General features: G+C 48.8%; 5 non-coding genes and 3 pseudogenes across 5 annotated transcripts; all 8 read left to right on the top strand.

Annotated features, from left to right (window-relative positions):
* The first annotated feature begins 5,120 nt into the window (after positions 1-5,120).
* LOC142654231 (U2 spliceosomal RNA) lies at positions 5,121-5,337 on the top strand (annotated as a pseudogene).
* A 1,332-nt stretch (positions 5,338-6,669) lies between these two features.
* On the top strand, positions 6,670-6,860 carry LOC142653585 (U2 spliceosomal RNA). Its single transcript, XR_012848513.1, has one exon. It is a non-coding gene; the product is annotated as a U2 spliceosomal RNA (small nuclear RNA).
* Positions 6,861-8,170: 1,310 nt separating this feature from the next.
* On the top strand, positions 8,171-8,361 carry LOC142653584 (U2 spliceosomal RNA). The gene has a single exon (XR_012848512.1). It is a non-coding gene; the product is annotated as a U2 spliceosomal RNA (small nuclear RNA).
* Positions 8,362-9,685: 1,324 nt separating this feature from the next.
* LOC142654539 (U2 spliceosomal RNA) lies at positions 9,686-9,787 on the top strand (annotated as a pseudogene).
* A 5,547-nt stretch (positions 9,788-15,334) lies between these two features.
* LOC142653886 (U2 spliceosomal RNA) lies at positions 15,335-15,522 on the top strand. The gene has a single exon (XR_012848737.1). It is a non-coding gene; the product is annotated as a U2 spliceosomal RNA (small nuclear RNA).
* A 1,322-nt stretch (positions 15,523-16,844) lies between these two features.
* On the top strand, positions 16,845-17,035 carry LOC142653583 (U2 spliceosomal RNA). Its single transcript, XR_012848511.1, has one exon. It is a non-coding gene; the product is annotated as a U2 spliceosomal RNA (small nuclear RNA).
* Positions 17,036-18,343: 1,308 nt separating this feature from the next.
* Positions 18,344-18,534, top strand: LOC142653582 (U2 spliceosomal RNA). Its single transcript, XR_012848510.1, has one exon. It is a non-coding gene; the product is annotated as a U2 spliceosomal RNA (small nuclear RNA).
* Positions 18,535-19,860: 1,326 nt separating this feature from the next.
* LOC142654537 (U2 spliceosomal RNA) lies at positions 19,861-19,962 on the top strand (annotated as a pseudogene).
* Positions 19,963-21,944: the final 1,982 nt, after the last annotated feature.

Here is a 21,944-nt window from a genome sequence, read left to right as displayed (position 1 = left end):
GTGAGCCTGCAGGGCCCCATGGAATTGCCTAGGAGTAGGCTGAATCAATCGCTGCAAGGGGTGAACAGCAGTATTAGGCAGGCTCGGTCAACGGCCGGCCCATTCGGGTTATCGCTTCTCGGCCTTTTGGCTCAGATCAGGTTCATTGCCTGGTCTGGGCCGGGGGGTTCGGCCTTTCGTGGAGTCCTTTCCGACGTTTTTGGGAGCGATCACCGTGCCGTTGGGCATTTCATATCAAGATGGCAGCTGTGCGTAACACTATCCGTTTCGTGGTGAATGAGCAGAGGAGAGACGAAGTTGATACTGGACATATCATTGAGAACATCCTTCTGGACCTGGCTGGAGTTAAGTTGGTAGAGGTATTCTGTATCCAAGCTTTCAGCAATATTGCTACATATGATGTATCCTTTTTTGAGGCTGCCTATTGTTTAAACGTTTTTCAGTTGCTCAAGGAGAAACACATGCATGAGGCTTTAACATCCATTGAAGTGCAACCTCTTTTTTCTGCAGTGGAAAAATGTATAACAATTCATATGTATAACCCATTTTTGGATAGAAGGCTGGTCAGGGCTTTTTTAGCTCACTACTGTACCCATGTTAGAGGAGGTGTGGAGCAGAAGAACCTATGGGGAGTCTTTAATGGTGATATCAAGTACTGGGTCAGGCTGAAACCTGACTCCAGCTGTATTGGAGGAGTGATGAATCCTCCTGCTAATTTTTCCATTGGTGGGAACAAGGGATATCTGTACTACCAGGATATGCCTTGCTTTTGTAGATCCTGTTTTTCCTACGGGCATACCAAAGATGAATGTAAAGGCAAGGTTTGTAGGAATTGCAAGGAAATAGGACATGAGGCTAGTGCGTGTATTTCCCCATCCAGGTGTGATATTTGTGGTTTGCCTGGTCATACATGCAGAAAATGTCCAAAGGTGTTTCCCTTTTTAGGGCAAGAGAGAAGAACATGGGGCAGACAGGTGAGAACAACAAGTTCCCTTGCTGCCATTTCTGATATAACTTCAGAGCCAGCTGGCAGTGTTTCTGTGGCTGCTTCTCAGGACCCTGGGAAAGCTGTACTAGGAGAGGTTCTAACCTCACATATTAGCAGCATGGAGTTGGGTGTGGTCCCTCCTGCAGAGCCGATTGTTGAGGAAACACCTGTTGTTATGCCTATGGAAGGTGAAGACACAGCGCCACCTATTGGGTGTGCTTCCCATGATAATGGTGCAAGTATGCAAATTTTGTCTTTTTCTAGCCCAGAGTCAAAAATGGACGACTCAGCTAAAGTGGAGTGGTCAATATCAGAGGAGGATGAGAAGGAGGCTAGGATGCCTAGTGCCACTAGTGCGGAAATCTTCCATAAAGTGGTCTCAAAAAGGGGCAAGTCTGGAAAGGCGGTGAAGAGACTGAAGATAGGTTTGTTGGAAGATTCTGCTCATGCAAATCCTTTTTCTTTGCTGGATAGTGACTCCAGTTCTAGCCCTAAGTCATCTGAGGTGGCCTCAGAAGTACCCAGCTCTCCTGGGGAAGGTTTCCTCAGTGAAGTCAATGTGGCAAATCTGGAAAGAGCTATGTATTTCCCTGGGACGTGATATGTTCTGGTTATTTCATGGCTTTACATTGCACTAACCATACTATGCCCGCATGTCTTTGAGATTAAAGATTGTCTCTCAAAATGTACGGGTGTTCTCCTCTGCTCACAAGCGTGCTGCAGTCCTGGACTTTTTGGCCTCTAAGGGCAGTGACATCGTTTGTGTACAAGAATGTGGTTTGTCAAAAAATCCTAGTAAAGAAGAATGGAAGTTTGGGGAAGCAATTTGGTCCTTTTCTTCCACAAATAGGAATGATGGAATTGGTATCCTTTTTAAAAATAATGAGTTTGTCATCAAACAGACTCAAATCATTCAGGAAGGAAGATGTGTCTGCGTGTTACTAGCCTATAAGGGGTGGCAGTTTAGGCTTATCAATATCTATGGCCATGCTGTGAAATCTGATAGGTTGGCACTTTTTGATACTTTAAAATTTTTTCTACACGGTAAAGTTCCTGTAATTATTGTTGGGGACATTAACTGTATCCTGGAGAAGCAGGCCCGAGCTGGATCCACAGAGTCTAATGTGGACGCTACCGGAGTTTTGTGGAATAAAATTTTGCAGGACTTTGCTTTGCAGGACGCTGTCACCAGGAAACCAGGTCCATTTACTTACCATGCCGATGACGGAAGAACGGATTCTCGTCTGGACTTTTTCTTTTTTTCTACCTCTGCAATGAAATGTGTAGATTATGCGCAGGAGAGAGTGTGGTTTTCAGATCACGAGTGTTTGTTGGGGGTTTTTGTTATAAATAATTTCTTTTATGGTAGAGGGGTATGGAAGATGAATGTTAGTTTTCTGAGTGATGAAAGGGTAAAAACTAGGTTTGGGAAAAAATATGGGTTTTGGGTTAGGAAGAAAAGTTCTTTCTCTAATGTGTGTGAATGGTGGGTATGGGTGAAAAAAAAGATTGGTGGGTTTTTTAGACAGATAGGGTATAGAAGAGCGAGAAGGTAAAAGATTAGAATATTCACGCTTTAATATGCGGATGACGTTCCTTCAACAATGTAAAAATTTGGGTATGGATGTAAGACACGATTTGGAAAAAACAAAAAAAGATATTAAGGAGTGGTTCCGAGAGAAAGGGAAAGAAATTATATTTAGGTCTAAGGTGGAGGTTAGAGATAATCACGAGAAGTGCACTAGATTTTTCTTTAAAAAAATGTGTGGTGGGAAAAGTGGAATGAATGTGTTATTGGATAAGGATGATAAAGAGGTGTTTGGTAAGGATGTGATTGATGTGGTGTCTGATTTTTATAAAAAACTGTATGATGTGAAGAAGTGTGATCTGGGTGATGATGAGGAGTTTTTGGATATTGTGGGTAATTTTGTTCCTGAAAGTGAATGTGCGTTTTTGCTTGGTGAGATTATGGATGGTGAAGTAAAGGATGTGGTGGGAAGTATGGCTAAAAATAAGTCTCCAGGGATCGATGGAATACCAGCTGATTTCTATGGGAAATATTGGGATATAATTGGGAAGGATGTTATAGAAGTTATGAGAGTGTTGTTTTCTGGGACTAATATGTGTGATGTGATGAAGAAGGGTATGGTAGTTTTGTTGCATAAAAAAGGAGATAAGAGACGGTTAGAAAACTGGCGACCAATTACTTTGCTTAATACGGATTATAAAATTTTTGCCAAGCTGATTGCGAATCGTATGAGAGATGTGATTGGGTGTGTGATTGATGAGGATCAGGTATGTGCGGTACCGAAAAGGAAATTGCATGAAAACGTGGCGTTGGTGCGGGATATGCTTGAGGATTGTAAGGGTCGGAATAAGAAGGTGATTGTGTGTGCGTTAGATTTTGAGAAAGCGTTTGATCGTGTGGCGCATGTGTTTTTGTTCAAAGTGTTAGAGAGAATGGGTTTTCCGGTTCAGTTTGTGAGTTTGTTGAAGAATTTATATACGAATGCAAAGAGTTGTGTGCAGGTGAATGGGTTTTTTTCAGAATCATTTTGTATTATGTCTGGTGTGCGACAGGGTTGTCCGTTGTCTCCTATCCTATTTATTTGCGCGATTGAACCATTGTTGCAAATGATTAGAAATGATAAGGTTGTGAAAGGTTTGGTGGTGCCTGGGTGTGATGGAAAACGTGTGAAAGCTTTGGGATATATGGATGATATTTGCGTATTGTGTGATTCAGTGTATGATATGTCCAGAGTGAAGTTGATCGTAAATATGTTTTGTATTGCGTCTGCTTTTAAAATAAATTGGGGTAAGAGCAAATTTAAAATTTTTTTCAGTAATGAGCGGGTGAGTGATTCTGATATGGAACAGGTGAATGGTGTAAAAATTTTGGGTATTGTGTTTGATGATGAGCTGAAAGGGAGAGAAAGTTGGGATGAGTTAGGTGGTAGGATTGTGAGAAAGTTGGAAATGTGGAGAATGAGGGATCTTTCTTTTTCGGGGAAGGTTTTAATTGTCAAAAGTATTATTCTTCCTATGATTTTATATGTTGCTCTGGTTTTTCCTCCTGCTGTAGCTATGTTAAAAAAAGTGAATAGAGTTTTGTTCCTTTTTTTATGGGGGAGCGGGATTGAGAAGGCAAAGAGAGAAATTCTAATGAAAAGTAGACGTAATGGAGGCTTGGATTTCCCAAATTTGGAGATTTTCATTGGAATTAATTGTGTACGTTTTTTTGTAGAGCTTTTTTTTAAAGAATCCAAGGCTTCCAGAATGTCGAAATATTTAGCTGGAACGGTGATTCAGCGTCTAAGATGGGAAAAACGTAATTTATGTAAACCAATTGCTTTTCAGTGCACAGGGTGGTATTTGTATGTTGAAAAATTTATTAAAAAGTTCCAGCTAGAGGATGTAAGAATGGAGAGATTTTTGAGTGAAAAGAATGTTGTGAGAAGTATGTGTATGAATAATGTGATGTGTTCTGTAAATGGTTTGAATTCGATGGAGTCTAAGTCTGTGTGGAAGAAGATTGTTACGTATGATGTGTCAAATAAGCAGAAAGATTTGTTATGGATGTCGGTACATGGAGTGTTGCCTGTAAGGAGTGTTCAGAAAAGAAGAGGTTTGGTTGCATCTGAAAGGTGTCCGAGAGAAGGTTGTGGGGATGATGAGGATGTGAGTCATGTGTTTTGGTCGTGTAAGCATGCAAAGGATGTTTGGAAAAAGTTGAGTGGGTTGTGCGAAGAATTGACTGGTTTGAAGAGTTTGACGTATGAAATTGTCTTGTTTGGTTTGTGTAGTTTGGGTAGTGAAAAGGATAGAGTGTTGTGGATTTTTTTGACTTGTGTGAAAGAGGTATTGTGGAATACGAGGAATTTGAATGTGTATAAAAGAGAAGTATTTGAGATGGAGGATGTGGTTAGTATGGTATTGGCTAAATTGTATTTTTATTATAAATGGGATCTAGGAAAAGGTATGGATGCGGAAGGGATATGGCGAATGTTAAAATGGAGGTATTTAGTTTGAGGAATTTGTTTGAATTAATTTGTATTTGATGGAAAAATAAAATAACGAACCAGAGTGATGAGATTTTTTGAAAAATAGAGAGGTGGTTTGAACAACTACAGTTCTCGGTTTTATTCAAAAAAACCTGAATGGTTTAATAAAAAAAAAAAAAAAAAAAAAAAAAAAAATCTGTTCTTATCAGTTTAATATCTGATACGTCCCCTATCTGGGGACCATATATTAAATGGATTTTTCGAACAGGGAGATGGAAATAGAGCTTGCTCTGTCCACTCCACGCATTGACCTGGTATTGCAGTATTTCCAGGACCGGTGCACCCTTCCCTTATGTGTTGACTAAAATCAGATTCCAAAAGTGCTATTTGTGTTTGCTATTGTTTTTGTCTTTCTGATGGGATCTCCCCTTTTAATCCCATTATTTCAACACCTGTTGGACAATGCATTTGTACAGTCATGTGTGATAATGAGCTCATTTATTAAATGCAATTAATTAATACATTGCCACCTCTTGTTGTGTGTGTGTGTGTGTGTGTGTGTGTGTGTGTGTGTGTGTGTGTGTGTGTGTGTGTGTGTGTCTTCTGTGTTTCTGTGTTTCCGGCATTTCACATTGGAACAGCTCATTCACCTTCCTTGTCTTCTCTCCGCCCTCCCTTTTAGGTAAGTTAAAGAGCTGCACCTGAGCCAGCCACTGATTGATGCAGCACCACAGTCAAATAGTGGAGTGGAGTGGAGTAGGGGAACAGCAAACAGCCATTAAAGCAGCCAGCCGCCTACCCGCCACAATGGACCTACCTGTGTACACTAGATGGATGTGATGGAATGTACTGTCGTCCCTACATTTCAAGAAGAAGTAAGAATTGCAGTTGCAACAAACCCTTGCTTGCCTACAAAGAGAGCAGCAATTTGGATTTGTTACTATGTTACCTGGAAGAATAACAAACTGTGCAAGGATGGAGGTTGTAGGAGCAAAGAGAAGTTGTCTGTAAAGTTGGTGGATGCCTATTTTCCATTTTGCAGTCCCTTGTCTCCCTCTTGTGGCCTCCTGGAGGCAAGTAGCTGTGCAAAAAAAAGACAGCCTGGCGGCCGGCTGTTGCAGTGTTGCCCTCTCAGGCAACACTGAGTGACTGACTGAGCCGCACCGTCTTATATAAAGTTCAGACGGAACTTTGCACGTGTCATAGTGGAGCCCTCAGGATTCCAGAGCCAGCTTTCTGACATCATAATGGGGCCTGCCTCAGAGATAAAAGCCTGGGCCCAGGCAGTGTTGGTCAGTGCTGCTCAGCAGGCAGCACCGGACTGGATTGGATTAAAGCTGATACAAGGTGTGAAGGAACAAGGGGTGGCTGTGGGCATGCACTTGCTGCCGCTGCCAGTGTTTATCTGCATGGCAGGAGGGCATTTGGGCGTTGCCAGGAAGGCGTTTTTATGTAGATTCCTCCTCCTCTTTCAGCACTGCATTGTGGTGCAAGCAAAAGAAGCAAATCCTGTCTGGCTTCCTCTCCGGCCTTTATTCACCTCCCTCCCGCTTAGTAGCTGTAAATGTGTGTGAGCCTGCAGGGCCCCATGGAATTGCCTAGGAGTAGGCTGAATCAATCGCTGCAAGGGGTGAACAGCAGTATTAGGCAGGCTCGGTCAACGGCCGGCCCATTCGGGTTATCGCTTCTCGGCCTTTTGGCTAAGATCAAGTGTAGTATCTGTTCTTATCAGTTTAATATCTGATACGTCCCCTATCTGGGGACCATATATTAAATGGATTTTTCGAACAGGGAGATGGAAATAGAGCTTGCTCTGTCCACTCCACGCATTGACCTGGTATTGCAGTATTTCCAGGACCGGTGCACCCTTCCCTTATGTGTTGACTAAAATCAGATTCCAAAAGTGCTATTTGTGTTTGCTATTGTTTTTGTCTTTCTGATGGGATCTCCCCTTTTAATCCCATTATTTCAACACCTGTTGGACAATGCATTTGTACAGTCATGTGTGATAATGAGCTCATTTATTAAATGCAATTAATTAATACATTGCCACCTCTTGTTGTGTGTGTGTGTGTGTGTGTGTGTGTGTGTGTGTGTGTGTCTTCTGTGTTTCTGTGTTTCCGGCATTTCACATTGGAACAGCTCATTCACCTTCCTTGTCTTCTCTCCGCCCTCCCTTTTAGGTAAGTTAAAGAGCTGCACCTGAGCCAGCCACTGATTGATGCAGCACCACAGTCAAATAGTGGAGTGGAGTGGAGTAGGGGAACAGCAAACAGCCATTAAAGCAGCCAGCCGCCTACCCGCCACAATGGACCTACCTGTGTACACTAGATGGATGTGATGGAATGTACTGTCGTCCCTACATTTCAAGAAGAAGTAAGAATTGCAGTTGCAACAAACCCTTGCTTGCCTACAAAGAGAGCAGCAATTTGGATTTGTTACTATGTTACCTGGAAGAATAACAAACTGTGCAAGGATGGAGGTTGTAGGAGCAAAGAGAAGTTGTCTGTAAAGTTGGTGGATGCCTATTTTCCATTTTGCAGTCCCTTGTCTCCCTCTTGTGGCCTCCTGGAGGCAAGTAGCTGTGCAAAAAAAAGACAGCCTGGCGGCCGGCTGTTGCAGTGTTGCCCTCTCAGGCAACACTGAGTGACTGACTGAGCCGCACCGTCTTATATAAAGTTCAGACGGAACTTTGCACGTGTCATAGTGGAGCCCTCAGGATTCCAGAGCCAGCTTTCTGACATCATAATGGGGCCTGCCTCAGAGATAAAAGCCTGGGCCCAGGCAGTGTTGGTCAGTGCTGCTCAGCAGGCAGCACCGGACTGGATTGGATTAAAGCTGATACAAGGTGTGAAGGAACAAGGGGTGGCTGTGGGCATGCACTTGCTGCCGCTGCCAGTGTTTATCTGCATGGCAGGAGGGCATTTGGGCGTTGCCAGGAAGGCGTTTTTATGTAGATTCCTCCTCCTCTTTCAGCACTGCATTGTGGTGCAAGCAAAAGAAGCAAATCCTGTCTGGCTTCCTCTCCGGCCTTTATTCACCTCCCTCCCGCTTAGTAGCTGTAAATGTGTGTGAGCCTGCAGGGCCCCATGGAATTGCCTAGGAGTAGGCTGAATCAATCGCTGCAAGGGGTGAACAGCAGTATTAGGCAGGCTCGGTCAACGGCCGGCCCATTCGGGTTATCGCTTCTCGGCCTTTTGGCTAAGATCAAGTGTAGTATCTGTTCTTATCAGTTTAATATCTGATACGTCCCCTATCTGGGGACCATATATTAAATGGATTTTTCGAACAGGGAGATGGAAATAGAGCTTGCTCTGTCCACTCCACGCATTGACCTGGTATTGCAGTATTTCCAGGACCGGTGCACCCTTCCCTTATGTGTTGACTAAAATCAGATTCCAAAAGTGCTATTTGTGTTTGCTATTGTTTTTGTCTTTCTGATGGGATCTCCCCTTTTAATCCCATTATTTCAACACCTGTTGGACAATGCATTTGTACAGTCATGTGTGATAATGAGCTCATTTATTAAATGCAATTAATTAATACATTGCCACCTCTTGTTGTGTGTGTGTGTGTGTGTGTGTGTGTGTGTGTGTGTGTGTGTGTGTGTGTGTGTCTTCTGTGTTTCTGTGTTTCCGGCATTTCACATTGGAACAGCTCATTCACCTTCCTTGTCTTCTCTCCGCCCTCCCTTTTAGGTAAGTTAAAGAGCTGCACCTGAGCCAGCCACTGATTGATGCAGCACCACAGTCAAATAGTGGAGTGGAGTGGAGTAGGGGAACAGCAAACAGCCATTAAAGCAGCCAGCCGCCTACCCGCCACAATGGACCTACCTGTGTACACTAGATGGATGTGATGGAATGTACTGTCGTCCCTACATTTCAAGAAGAAGTAAGAATTGCAGTTGCAACAAACCCTTGCTTGCCTACAAAGAGAGCAGCAATTTGGATTTGTTACTATGTTACCTGGAAGAATAACAAACTGTGCAAGGATGGAGGTTGTAGGAGCAAAGAGAAGTTGTCTGTAAAGTTGGTGGATGCCTATTTTCCATTTTGCAGTCCCTTGTCTCCCTCTTGTGGCCTCCTGGAGGCAAGTAGCTGTGCAAAAAAAAGACAGCCTGGCGGCCGGCTGTTGCAGTGTTGCCCTCTCAGGCAACACTGAGTGACTGACTGAGCCGCACCGTCTTATATAAAGTTCAGACGGAACTTTGCACGTGTCATAGTGGAGCCCTCAGGATTCCAGAGCCAGCTTTCTGACATCATAATGGGGCCTGCCTCAGAGATAAAAGCCTGGGCCCAGGCAGTGTTGGTCAGTGCTGCTCAGCAGGCAGCACCGGACTGGATTGGATTAAAGCTGATACAAGGTGTGAAGGAACAAGGGGTGGCTGTGGGCATGCACTTGCTGCCGCTGCCAGTGTTTATCTGCATGGCAGGAGGGCATTTGGGCGTTGCCAGGAAGGCGTTTTTATGTAGATTCCTCCTCCTCTTTCAGCACTGCATTGTGGTGCAAGCAAAAGAAGCAAATCCTGTCTGGCTTCCTCTCCGGCCTTTATTCACCTCCCTCCCGCTTAGTAGCTGTAAATGTGTGTGAGCCTGCAGGGCCCCATGGAATTGCCTAGGAGTAGGCTGAATCAATCGCTGCAAGGGGTGAACAGCAGTATTAGGCAGGCTCGGTCAACGGCCGGCCCATTCGGGTTATCGCTTCTCGGCCTTTTGGCTAAGATCAAGTGTAGTATCTGTTCTTATCAGTCCTTGTAAGGATAGATAGCTCGGAGAACCACTGGGGGCTATAAACACTAGCTTAGCGATCCAAGAGCGTTCCAGACGAAGCCGGCGACGAACTGCGGAGAAGAACCAGCGAAGACGACGATCCAGAAGGGAGAAGCCGCCATCGGGGAAGAAGCTCCGGGAGATCGCTGCCGGGAAGAAGAAGGAGAACTGCGACAGAGACCTTCGGAGAAGAGCCGCTGCTGAAGGGGATCTTTGAAGAAGCTCGGCCGCAGAAGAAGCTCGACGAGGAACCGCTGCGGAAGAAATTTCGTGGAAGAACCTCGGCCAGCAAGGAGAAGATTTGCATAGCTCCGCCCCCCTTCGGGAAAGAGCTATCGAAGATCCTCCCCAAGCGACAGGAACAGCTGGAAGAAGCCATGGCCTCAACCAGCAACCCTGCCACCCAGAAGAAGAAGGCTGATGGACCAGGTGAGCCGGCCCAGGCCAGGACATCTCCTCCTGAAGCCTCCTCAAGCCAACAGGCCACCAGGAAGCCGAACCAGGCTGCTCCAACCCTGGAGCCCTGGATGAAGCAGACGGTGGCCCTGAAGCTGAAGGAGGTGGACGGGAGAGTGCCGGACATGACGGAAGAAGTGTTCTGCCAGAAGATGCTCCTGGACCAGGGCTTCGCTAAGCCGGAGACCATCAGCATCCAGGCCTTCATGACCGGGATGTTCTTCGTGACCTTCGCTTCGATCAACATCTGCAGAAGGTACTGGGAGATGGTGAAAGCGGCGAGGCCTGAATCCCCTTTCTCTCGCTTTGTGGGCAACTGCCCTGTCCAAAGAGAGGAAAGGCGGGTGACGGTCTCAATGCGGAACCCACACACCCCCGGCAAAGACATCACCACGCTCCTGAAGCGGTTCTGCACAGTGGTGAGGGAACCCACCCACATCCTGAACGGACTCGGCTTCTGGACTGGCAAGTGGTCGGTAATCGTCCGACTGAACAAGGATTCCAGCGCGGAAGACGGCCTCCAACACCTGCCCCAGTCATTCTCGCTGGGCAACTCCTACGGCCTCATCTACTACCCGGACATGCCGCAGATCTGCAGGAGATGCAGCAAGAAGGGTCATTCGGTGAAGGACTGCAAGGAGGACGCCTGCAAGAACTGCCGGGTAACAGGACACGAGACCAAAGACTGCCCGAAACGGACAATGTGCAACCTCTGCGGACAAGCAGCCCACTCCTACAAGGACTGCCCGAAGAGGGATCGATCCTGGGCAACTGTAGCGGCGAAAGCTCCGGCCAGAGGGAACCCCGCCCCAGCCAGAGCTCCAGCGGCGCAGAAGACCGGGAATAAGAAGGATGGTAAGAAGACGACAGTCCCTCCCCCCCGTCTCCCGGCCCTCCCTCGCCCTACCCTTCCCACCCTCCCTCGCCCGGCCCTCCCCACCCCCCCGTCCCCAACCCCTGTCACCCCCACTGAGGCTCTCACCTTCTCCTACCCACCCATCTCAGTGGTCCTGTCACCTGCACCTCTCCCAACCCAGCCTCCCTTCTCCCCAGCTCCAGCAGCACTAACATCTTCCCCTCCAGCTGCTGGAGTCCTCTCCCTGGAGGATTTTCCCCCTCTTGTCTCCTCAGGTGCCATCCAGAGGAAGAGAAAGGTGAGGGACAGCCCAGCTGCTGAGTCCTCAAAGCGACAAGTCGTGGAAATCTGCGAAGATTCCCTTGCGCAGCAGGAGGAAATGGAGCAGATGGTGGAGGAACTCGTGTCTGAACCTGAGGTCATCGACTTCACAACAGACATCCAGGTGGCTACAATCCTGGAACAATTTTTGTCAGAGGGCCTGCTGGATCTTTCGGACCCGCCAGGAGAGGAGGATCCGCCCGACCGGACTGGTAACTAAGGTGTATCGTTTGCACTAACCTTCTTTATTCTCCCCCATGGCTGCTAAACTTAACATCTTTGGCCTCAATGTGAGGAGTGTTAGAGATAGGACTAGATGTCAGATGGTGCTAACTTTTCTTTCCAAGCAGTCGAGTGATGTATTTATGCTGCAGGAATGTACTCTCCCCTCTTCCAGGTCATACCATCATCTGGCCAGGCAGTGGACCCATGGCCCGTCCTACTGGTCTGGTGGGGGCGACTGTAAGTCTGCAGGGGTTGCCATCCTGATTAGGGGAAGCGTATTTACTGTTGACTCTGTCCAGGAGCTCGCCTGCGGCCGCTTGTTGGTCGTAGACGGTTCCTGGGCAGGAGAGCCGATTAGGCTCATCAACGTGTACGCTCCCCCTATGAAGGCTGAGCGCCTGGAACTATTCCAGACCCTGCGGACCCAGCTCGCCACCACTAGGGCAGTGGTGATGGCCGGGGACTTCAACTGCCCCATCGAAGAGGATGGACGAAGTTCCGGCACTTCAATCAAACTGGATGTCAGTTCCAAACTGCTTATCGAGATGGTAACCGAAGCATCCTTGCAGGACGTTGTGGGCTCCATGGGGATTGGCTCTGTGAACTATTCATGGAGCCGACCCGATGGCTCACTTCGTTCTCGGATTGACTTTGTGTTCACCTCCCGGGCAGTCAAGCAGCATGGGCACTCCATGGTCCCCTGCTTCTTCTCTGACCACAGGGCCATTCTCTTCCAGGGTGCCATCGGCCACGGTTTTCCTCCCGGCCCTGGCTCCTGGAAGCTGAATTGTGCCCTGCTGGAAAGAGAGGAGGTACTGGCGGAACTTAGAGACGCCTATATTGTTTGGAGGAATGATAAAGTTTTCTTTGACAAAACCTGTGACTGGTGGGAATATGTTAAAGTTGAATTTCGTTGTTTCTTTCAGGCAAAAAGTCGTCAACAGGCGTGTGAGAGGAAGAGAGACTTCAGAGAGATGCAGCGTCAGCTGCGATCCCTGCAAGACCTCCTTCAATGCGGCTGGGACGTCAGGAAGGAGCTGGAGGAAGCCAAAAAGGGCCTGAAAAGGCACTTTGAGGAGGAATCCAAGCGAATTGTCTTTCGTTCCAAGGTGGAGAACCTGGAGAAGGGTGAGAAATGTAACTCGTTCTTTTTCAGGAAACTCCATGCCGGCCACACGCCCCTGAAGGAACTTCGAGATGAGACCGGAAACATGCATTCTGGGAAGAAGGAGGTGATGGGAGTCGTCACAGACTACTACCGAAGCCTCTACTCCCGGAAAACCACTGACCCCGAAGCCGCCGATAAATTCCTGTCAGGTATCACTAATCATCTTGATCCTGCAGGTACGGAGGCTATGGACGTACCCCTGACGGTGGAGGAACTGCTCTCTGCCGCTAAATCCTTCAGACCCGGCAGGACCCCGGGCAGTGATGGTCTCCCAGCAGAGCTCTATGTAGCGCTGGGGGACTTGATCAGTCCGGACCTGCTGGAGCTCTATGAGGAGATGGTGGTGGAGGGTAGAATGCCACCGTCCTTGAGAGAAGGCATGATCACGATCTTGTATAAGCGGAAGGGGGAGAGATGTGACCTGAAAAACTGGCGTCCCATCTCTCTCCTGAACGTGGACTACAAGATCCTCGCCAAAGTATTGGCCAACAGACTGAAGGTTGTCATCGGACAGATCATCGGATCGGACCAAACCTGCGGCATTCCTGGCCGTAGGGTGGCCGACAGTCTTGCCCTGGTGAGGGACACGGTGCATTACATGCAAAGCCGCCGTACACACGCGGCCCTGGTCAGTCTGGATCAGGAGAAGGCTTTTGACCGGGTCTCTCACGAATTCATGGGTAAGGCTCTGCGTAGGCTGCGGCTTGGCAGGTTGTTCTGTTTGTATGTTAACCTGATGTATTGCGACATTTACAGCTCGGTGCTGGTGAACGGCTGGAAGACTGACCCCTTTCCTGTATCGTCGGGGGTTAGACAAGGCTGTCCTCTTTCACCTCTCCTTTTTGTTTGTGTTATAGAGCTCTTCGCAGAGGCTATCCGGCAGAATGAAGAGATCAGAGGGATCACCGCACCAGGTCCAGGACACTTCGAGGTCAAATGCTCGCTGTACATGGACGACGTGACCGTCTTCTGCGCTGACCAGAGTTCGGTGACTGCACTCGTCCAGACCTGTGAGGAGTTCGGACGCGCTTCAGGGGCAAAAGTCAACTGCGGGAAGTCGGAAGCCATGCTCTTCGGAAAGTGGTACCTGCCTTCTCCTGCCTCCTTCCCGTTTACTATCAAGCCGGACTTCATCAAAATTCTGGGAGTCTGGTTCGGTAAGGAAGGTGCAGCCCTAAAGTCGTGGGAAGAACGCTTGGCCAAAGTCAACCAAAGGATCGGACTGTGGAGCCTCAGACAACTCACTATTGAGGGCAAAGCAATGGTCCTGCGTAACGAAGTCTTGCCTGTGCTACAATACACTGCGCAGGCATGGCCCCCTCTTGCCACCGTCTCGAGGGCCATTACCAGGACTGTGTTTCGCTTCATCTGGGGCTCGAAAATGGACAGAGTAAAGCGGACTGTTATGTACAAGGAGCCCCGCAAAGGTGGGAAGGGTATACCCGACATTCCCACTCTGCTGCGGATCGCTTTTGTATGTGACTGTGTTCGTAGGACTCTGAGGACAGCAAACGGCTCTGCGGGCAAGGCCATGTCCCGCTACTTCCTCCTCCCCCTCTGGCGAGGTTTTGGCTGGGACAAGTGGGACAGCTCCTTCCCTTACAACTGGCACGCTCCCTGGTTCTACGGAGATGTCGTCCGGTTTGTGAGGGAGCATCAACTGGAGGGTCTTAAGCCCGACTTGTGGAAACCTAAGACGATCCACAAGCACATCAGAGCAAAGGACTCACTGGAGTCTGTTCCAGGGCTTCATGCCGACACGTTGGAGACTGTTTGGACTAACGTGTCATCTGGCAGGTTGACCAACGGGCACAAGGACATTTCATGGATGGCCATCCAGGGAGGACTGCCTCTTAGGTCATTCATGCATGCCCGCAACCTGTGCAAGACCCGGTACTGCCCCAGGTGCCCCTTCACGGAGGAAACATCTTTGCACATTTTCTGGCAGTGCCCCTTTGCACAGGGTCTGTTGAAAGCCTTGGAACATGAACTCAAGGACTCAGTACCCAGGAACAGACTGTCGTACCGCTCGGTACTTTATGGACTATTTCCTGGGAATACCACGGATGGAGCAATCCAGGAAGCCTGGCGCCTTATGAACTGCTTTAAGGACGCTATATGGTTTGCCAGGAACCGTCTGATTTTGCGGAGAGAGAGTGTGTCCGTCCAGGACTGCCGCAGGCTGATCCACAGCCTGCTCAGAGACTATTCCACCTGGGACAGCCCGGACGTCGATGAGGAAGAGGACTGATACTCCCCTTCCCCCCACTCTCCCTTCTTGTGTGTTGTCTTTCAATAAAGCTTCGGGCCTGTGATTTCCCCCTTCCCTACCCCCTCCTACCCACTCCCCTATCCCATCACTTGTCTGTAATGCTTTGTTGTTTGGCTTTAGTGAATGCAAGAATGTTAGTGTAGCATGTGGTGTAATGTATAGCATAGGCTAGCCTGTACTGTGTATTATACTGTCATGTTATGTTTGACGACTGTTATTATTTATTATTTGCTGCTTCATGGCTTGCGCTGCGTCGCAGTAATGTTTGTATGATGACGATTGATTGTCAATAAAGCAATTTTCAATCAAAAAATCTGTTCTTATCAGTTTAATATCTGATACGTCCCCTATCTGGGGACCATATATTAAATGGATTTTTCGAACAGGGAGATGGAAATAGAGCTTGCTCTGTCCACTCCACGCATTGACCTGGTATTGCAGTATTTCCAGGACCGGTGCACCCTTCCCTTATGTGTTGACTAAAATCAGATTCCAAAAGTGCTATTTGTGTTTGCTATTGTTTTTGTCTTTCTGATGGGATCTCCCCTTTTAATCCCATTATTTCAACACCTGTTGGACAATGCATTTGTACAGTCATGTGTGATAATGAGCTCATTTATTAAATGCAATTAATTAATACATTGCCACCTCTTGTTGTGTGTGTGTGTGTGTGTGTGTGTGTGTGTGTGTGTGTGTGTGTGTGTGTGTCTTCTGTGTTTCTGTGTTTCCGGCATTTCACATTGGAACAGCTCATTCACCTTCCTTGTCTTCTCTCCGCCCTCCCTTTTAGGTAAGTTAAAGAGCTGCACCTGAGCCAGCCACTGATTGATGCAGCACCACAGTCAAATAGTGGAGTGGAGTGGAGTAGGGGAACAGCAAACAGCCATTAAAGCAGCCAGCCGCCTACCCGCCACAATGGACCTACCTGTGTACACTAGATGGATGTGATGGAATGTACTGTCGTCCCTACATTTCAAGAAGAAGTAAGAATTGCAGTTGCAACAAACCCTTGCTTGCCTACAAAGAGAGCAGCAATTTGGATTTGTTACTATGTTACCTGGAAGAATAACAAACTGTGCAAGGATGGAGGTTGTAGGAGCAAAGAGAAGTTGTCTGTAAAGTTGGTGGATGCCTATTTTCCATTTTGCAGTCCCTTGTCTCCCTCTTGTGGCCTCCTGGAGGCAAGTAGCTGTGCAAAAAAAAGACAGCCTGGCGGCCGGCTGTTGCAGTGTTGCCCTCTCAGGCAACACTGAGTGACTGACTGAGCCGCACCGTCTTATATAAAGTTCAGACGGAACTTTGCACGTGTCATAGTGGAGCCCTCAGGATTCCAGAGCCAGCTTTCTGACATCATAATGGGGCCTGCCTCAGAGATAAAAGCCTGGGCCCAGGCAGTGTTGGTCAGTGCTGCTCAGCAGGCAGCACCGGACTGGATTGGATTAAAGCTGATACAAGGTGTGAAGGAACAAGGGGTGGCTGTGGGCATGCACTTGCTGCCGCTGCCAGTGTTTATCTGCATGGCAGGAGGGCATTTGGGCGTTGCCAGGAAGGCGTTTTTATGTAGATTCCTCCTCCTCTTTCAGCACTGCATTGTGGTGCAAGCAAAAGAAGCAAATCCTGTCTGGCTTCCTCTCCGGCCTTTATTCACCTCCCTCCCGCTTAGTAGCTGTAAATGTGTGTGAGCCTGCAGGGCCCCATGGAATTGCCTAGGAGTAGGCTGAATCAATCGCTGCAAGGGGTGAACAGCAGTATTAGGCAGGCTCGGTCAACGGCCGGCCCATTCGGGTTATCGCTTCTCGGCCTTTTGGCTAAGATCAAGTGTAGTATCTGTTCTTATCAGTTTAATATCTGATACGTCCCCTATCTGGGGACCATATATTAAATGGATTTTTCGAACAGGGAGATGGAAATAGAGCTTGCTCTGTCCACTCCACGCATTGACCTGGTATTGCAGTATTTCCAGGACCGGTGCACCCTTCCCTTATGTGTTGACTAAAATCAGATTCCAAAAGTGCTATTTGTGTTTGCTATTGTTTTTGTCTTTCTGATGGGATCTCCCCTTTTAATCCCATTATTTCAACACCTGTTGGACAATGCATTTGTACAGTCATGTGTGATAATGAGCTCATTTATTAAATGCAATTAATTAATACATTGCCACCTCTTGTTGTGTGTGTGTGTGTGTGTGTGTGTGTGTGTGTGTGTGTCTTCTGTGTTTCTGTGTTTCCGGCATTTCACATTGGAACAGCTCATTCACCTTCCTTGTCTTCTCTCCGCCCTCCCTTTTAGGTAAGTTAAAGAGCTGCACCTGAGCCAGCCACTGATTGATGCAGCACCACAGTCAAATAGTGGAGTGGAGTGGAGTAGGGGAACAGCAAACAGCCATTAAAGCAGCCAGCCGCCTACCCGCCACAATGGACCTACCTGTGTACACTAGATGGATGTGATGGAATGTACTGTCGTCCCTACATTTCAAGAAGAAGTAAGAATTGCAGTTGCAACAAACCCTTGCTTGCCTACAAAGAGAGCAGCAATTTGGATTTGTTACTATGTTACCTGGAAGAATAACAAACTGTGCAAGGATGGAGGTTGTAGGAGCAAAGAGAAGTTGTCTGTAAAGTTGGTGGATGCCTATTTTCCATTTTGCAGTCCCTTGTCTCCCTCTTGTGGCCTCCTGGAGGCAAGTAGCTGTGCAAAAAAAAGACAGCCTGGCGGCCGGCTGTTGCAGTGTTGCCCTCTCAGGCAACACTGAGTGACTGACTGAGCCGCACCGTCTTATATAAAGTTCAGACGGAACTTTGCACGTGTCATAGTGGAGCCCTCAGGATTCCAGAGCCAGCTTTCTGACATCATAATGGGGCCTGCCTCAGAGATAAAAGCCTGGGCCCAGGCAGTGTTGGTCAGTGCTGCTCAGCAGGCAGCACCGGACTGGATTGGATTAAAGCTGATACAAGGTGTGAAGGAACAAGGGGTGGCTGTGGGCATGCACTTGCTGCCGCTGCCAGTGTTTATCTGCATGGCAGGAGGGCATTTGGGCGTTGCCAGGAAGGCGTTTTTATGTAGATTCCTCCTCCTCTTTCAGCACTGCATTGTGGTGCAAGCAAAAGAAGCAAATCCTGTCTGGCTTCCTCTCCGGCCTTTATTCACCTCCCTCCCGCTTAGTAGCTGTAAATGTGTGTGAGCCTGCAGGGCCCCATGGAATTGCCTAGGAGTAGGCTGAATCAATCGCTGCAAGGGGTGAACAGCAGTATTAGGCAGGCTCGGTCAACGGCCGGCCCATTCGGGTTATCGCTTCTCGGCCTTTTGGCTAAGATCAAGTGTAGTATCTGTTCTTATCAGTTTAATATCTGATACGTCCCCTATCTGGGGACCATATATTAAATGGATTTTTCGAACAGGGAGATGGAAATAGAGCTTGCTCTGTCCACTCCACGCATTGACCTGGTATTGCAGTATTTCCAGGACCGGTGCACCCTTCCCTTATGTGTTGACTAAAATCAGATTCCAAAAGTGCTATTTGTGTTTGCTATTGTTTTTGTCTTTCTGATGGGATCTCCCCTTTTAATCCCATTATTTCAACACCTGTTGGACAATGCATTTGTACAGTCATGTGTGATAATGAGCTCATTTATTAAATGCAATTAATTAATACATTGCCACCTCTTGTTGTGTGTGTGTGTGTGTGTGTGTGTGTGTGTGTGTGTGTGTGTGTGTGTGTGTGTGTCTTCTGTGTTTCTGTGTTTCCGGCATTTCACATTGGAACAGCTCATTCACCTTCCTTGTCTTCTCTCCGCCCTCCCTTTTAGGTAAGTTAAAGAGCTGCACCTGAGCCAGCCACTGATTGATGCAGCACCACAGTCAAATAGTGGAGTGGAGTGGAGTAGGGGAACAGCAAACAGCCATTAAAGCAGCCAGCCGCCTACCCGCCACAATGGACCTACCTGTGTACACTAGATGGATGTGATGGAATGTACTGTCGTCCCTACATTTCAAGAAGAAGTAAGAATTGCAGTTGCAACAAACCCTTGCTTGCCTACAAAGAGAGCAGCAATTTGGATTTGTTACTATGTTACCTGGAAGAATAACAAACTGTGCAAGGATGGAGGTTGTAGGAGCAAAGAGAAGTTGTCTGTAAAGTTGGTGGATGCCTATTTTCCATTTTGCAGTCCCTTGTCTCCCTCTTGTGGCCTCCTGGAGGCAAGTAGCTGTGCAAAAAAAAGACAGCCTGGCGGCCGGCTGTTGCAGTGTTGCCCTCTCAGGCAACACTGAGTGACTGACTGAGCCGCACCGTCTTATATAAAGTTCAGACGGAACTTTGCACGTGTCATAGTGGAGCCCTCAGGATTCCAGAGCCAGCTTTCTGACATCATAATGGGGCCTGCCTCAGAGATAAAAGCCTGGGCCCAGGCAGTGTTGGTCAGTGCTGCTCAGCAGGCAGCACCGGACTGGATTGGATTAAAGCTGATACAAGGTGTGAAGGAACAAGGGGTGGCTGTGGGCATGCACTTGCTGCCGCTGCCAGTGTTTATCTGCATGGCAGGAGGGCATTTGGGCGTTGCCAGGAAGGCGTTTTTATGTAGATTCCTCCTCCTCTTTCAGCACTGCATTGTGGTGCAAGCAAAAGAAGCAAATCCTGTCTGGCTTCCTCTCCGGCCTTTATTCACCTCCCTCCCGCTTAGTAGCTGTAAATGTGTGTGAGCCTGCAGGGCCCCATGGAATTGCCTAGGAGTAGGCTGAATCAATCGCTGCAAGGGGTGAACAGCAGTATTAGGCAGGCTCGGTCAACGGCCGGCCCATTCGGGTTATCGCTTCTCGGCCTTTTGGCTAAGATCAAGTGTAGTATCTGTTCTTATCAGTCCTTGTAAGGATAGATAGCTCGGAGAACCACTGGGGGCTATAAACACTAGCTTAGCGATCCAAGAGCGTTCCAGACGAAGCCGGCGACGAACTGCGGAGAAGAACCAGCGAAGACGACGATCCAGAAGGGAGAAGCCGCCATCGGGGAAGAAGCTCCGGGAGATCGCTGCCGGGAAGAAGAAGGAGAACTTCGGAGAAGAGCCGCTGCTGAAGGGGATCTTCGAAGAAGCTCGGCCGCAGAAGAAGAAGCTCGACGAGGAACCGCTGCGGAAGAAATTTCGTGGAAGAACCTCGGCCAGCAAGGAGAAGATTTGCATAGCTCCGCCCCCTTCGGGAAAGAGCTATCGAAGATCCTCCCCAAGCGACAGGAACAGCTGGAAGAAGCCATGGCCTCAACCAGCAACCCTGCCACCCAGAAGAAGAAGGCTGATGGACCAGGTGAGCCGGCCCAGGCCAGGACATCTCCTCCTGAAGCCTCCTCAGGCGAACAGGCCACCAGGAAGCCGAACCAGGCTGCTCCAACCCTGGAGCCCTGGATGAAGCAGACGGTGGCCCTGAAGCTGAAGGAGGTGGACGGGAGAGTGCCGGACATGACGGAAGAAGTGTTCTGCCAGAAGATGCTCCTGGACCAGGGCTTCGCTAAGCCGGAGACCATCAGCATCCAGGCCTTCATGACCGGGATGTTCTTCGTGACCTTCGCTTCGATCAACATCTGCAGAAGGTACTGGGAGATGGTGAAAGCGGCGAGGCCTGAATCCCCTTTCTCTCGCTTTGTGGGCAACTGCCCTGTCCAAAGAGAGGAAAGGCGGGTGACGGTCTCAATGCGGAACCCACACACCCCCGGCAAAGACATCACCACGCTCCTGAAGCGGTTCTGCACAGTGGTGAGGGAACCCACCCACATCCTGAACGGACTCGGCTTCTGGACTGGCAAGTGGTCGGTAATCGTCCGACTGAACAAGGATTCCAGCGCGGAAGACGGCCTCCAACACCTGCCCCAGTCATTCTCGCTGGGCAACTCCTACGGCCTCATCTACTACCCGGACATGCCGCAGATCTGCAGGAGATGCAGCAAGAAGGGTCATTCGGTGAAGGACTGCAAGGAGGACGCCTGCAAGAACTGCCGGGTAACAGGACACGAGACCAAAGACTGCCCGAAACGGACAATGTGCAACCTCTGCGGACAAGCAGCCCACTCCTACAAGGACTGCCCGAAGAGGGATCGATCCTGGGCAACTGTAGCGGCGAAAGCTCCGGCCAGAGGGAACCCCGCCCCAGCCAGAGCTCCAGCGGCGCAGAAGACCGGGAATAAGAAGGATGGTAAGAAGACGACAGTCCCTCCCCCCCGTCTCCCGGCCCTCCCTCGCCCTACCCTTCCCACCCTCCCTCGCCCGGCCCTCCCCACCCCCCCGTCCCCAACCCCTGTCACCCCCACTGAGGCTCTCACCTTCTCCTACCCACCCATCTCAGTGGTCCTGTCACCTGCACCTCTCCCAACCCAGCCTCCCTTCTCCCCAGCTCCAGCAGCACTAACATCTTCCCCTCCAGCTGCTGGAGTCCTCTCCCTGGAGGATTTTCCCCCTCTTGTCTCCTCAGGTGCCATCCAGAGGAAGAGAAAGGTGAGGGACAGCCCAGCTGCTGAGTCCTCAAAGAGACAAGTCGTGGAAATCTGCGAAGATTCCCTTGCGCAGCAGGAGGAAATGGAGCAGATGGTGGAGGAACTCGTGTCTGAACCTGAGGTCATCGACTTCACAACAGACATCCAGGTGGCTACAATCCTGGAACAATTTTTGTCAGAGGGCCTGCTGGATCTTCCGGACCCGCCAGGCTCCAGAGAGGAGGATCCGCCCGACCGGAATGGTAACTAAGGTGTATCGTTTGCACTAACCTTCTTTATTCTCCCCCATGGCTGCTAAACTTAACATCTTTAGCCTCAATGTGAGGAGTGTTAGAGATAGGACTAGATGTCAGATGGTGCTAACTTTTCTTTCCAAGCAGTCGAGTGATGTATTTATGCTGCAGGAATGTACT

This window comes from Rhinoderma darwinii, chromosome 5 (genome assembly GCF_050947455.1).
Source record: "Rhinoderma darwinii isolate aRhiDar2 chromosome 5, aRhiDar2.hap1, whole genome shotgun sequence".
NCBI classification, from domain to species: domain Eukaryota; kingdom Metazoa; phylum Chordata; class Amphibia; order Anura; family Rhinodermatidae; genus Rhinoderma; species Rhinoderma darwinii.
The sequence above is the reverse complement of the archived record's forward strand: the minus strand, read 5'-3'. Positions and strand labels throughout refer to the sequence as shown.